The sequence below is a fragment of the Physeter macrocephalus genome, chromosome 7, assembly GCF_002837175.3.
Source record: "Physeter macrocephalus isolate SW-GA chromosome 7, ASM283717v5, whole genome shotgun sequence".
NCBI classification, from domain to species: Eukaryota; Metazoa; Chordata; class Mammalia; order Artiodactyla; family Physeteridae; genus Physeter; species Physeter macrocephalus.
In genome coordinates this window covers 45,938,737-45,940,797 of record NC_041220.1, presented here as the reverse complement: position 1 = coordinate 45,940,797, position 2,061 = coordinate 45,938,737, and positions in this window count along the sequence as shown.

Genomic DNA, 2,061 nt, shown 5'->3' with positions numbered 1-2,061 from the left:
ATCAGATAAGAAATAAATGAAAAAGAAATGAAAGAAATGATAGCAAAGATCAATAAAACTAAAAGCTGTGTCTTTCAGAAGATAAACAAAATTGATAAACCATTAGCCACACTCATCAAAAAAAAAAAGGGAGAAGACTCAAATCAATAGAATTAGAAATGAAAAAGGAGTAGTAACAACTGACACTGCAGAAATACAAAGGATCATGAGAGATTACTACAAGCAATTATATGCCAATAAAATGGACAACCTGGAAGAAATGGACAAATTCTTAGAAATGCACAACCTTCCGAGACTGAACCAGGAAGAAATAGAAAATAAGAACAGACCAATCACAAGCACTGAAATTGAAACTGTGATGAAAAAGCTTCCAACAAACAAAAGCCCAGGACCAGATGGCTTCACAGGCAAATTCTATAAAATATTTAGAGATGAGCTAACACCTAAACTTCTCAAACTCTTGCAAAATATAGCAGAGAGAGGAACACTCCCAAACTCATTTTACGAGGCCACCATCACCCTGATACCAAAACCAGACAAAGATGTAACAAAAAAAGAAAACTACAGGCCAATATCACTGATGAACATAGATGCAAAAATCCTCAACAAAACACTAGCAAACAGAATCCAACAGCACATTAAAAGGATCATACACCATGATCAAGTGGGGTTTATCCCAGGAATGCAAGGATTCTTCAATATATGCAAATCAATGAATGTGATACACCATATTAACAAATTGAAGGAGAAAAAACATAGGGTCATTTTTATCAACGCAGAGAAAGCTTTTGACAAAATTCAACACAAATTTATGATAAAAAACCTGCAGAAAGTAGGCATAGAGGGAATTTTCCTCAACGTAATAAAGGCCATATATGACAAACCCACAGCCAACAATGTTCTCAATGGTGAAAAACTGAAACCATTTACACTAAGATCAGGAAAAAGAAAAGGTTGCACATTCTCACCACTATGATTCAACATAGTTTTGGAAGTTTTAGCCACAGCATTCAGAGAAGAAAAAGAAATAAAAGTAATCCAAATCAGAAAAGAAGAGGTAAAGCTGTCACTGTTTGCAGATGACATGATACTATACATAGAGAATCCTAAAGATGCTACCAGAAAACTACTAGAGCTAATCAATGAATTTGGTAAAGTAGCAGGATACAAAATTAATGCACAGAAATCTCTGGCATTCCTATACACTAATGATGAAAAATATACATAGAGAATCCTAAAGATGCTACCAGAAAACTACTAGAGCTAATCAATGAATTTGGTAAAGTTGCAGGGTACAAAATTAATGTGCAATAATCTCTAGCATTCCTATACACTAATGATGAAAAATCTGAAAGTGAAATTAAGAAGAAACTCCCATTTACCATTGCAACAAAAAGAATAAAATATCTACGAATAAACATACCTAAAGAGACAAAAGACCTATATGCAGAAGATTATAAGACACTGAGGGAAGAAATTAAAGATGATACAAATAGATGGAGTGATATACCATGCTCTTGGATTGGAAGAAGCAACATTGTGAAAATGACTCTACTACCCAAAGCAATCTACAGATTCAATGCAATCCCTATCAAAGTACCACTGGCATTTTTCACAGAACTAGAACAAAAAATTTCACAATTTGTATGGAAACGCAAAAGACCCAGAATTGCCAAAGCAATCTTGACAGAGAAACACAGAGCGGGAGGAATCAGGCTCCCTGACTTCAGACTATACTACAAAGCTACAGGAATCAAGAGAATACTGGTACAAAAACAGAAATATAGATCAATTGGACAGGATAGAAAGCCCAGAGATAAACCCATGCAAATATGGTCATCTTATCTTTGAGAAAGGAGACAAGAATATACAGTGGAGAAAAGAGCCTCTTCAATAAGTGGTGCTGGGAAAGCTGGACAGGTACATATAAAAGTACGAAATTAGAACACTCCCTAACACCATAAACAAAAATAAACTCAAAATGGATTAAAGACCTAAAGGTAAGGCCAGACACTATAAAACTCTTAGAGGAAAACATAGGCAGAACACTCTATGACATAA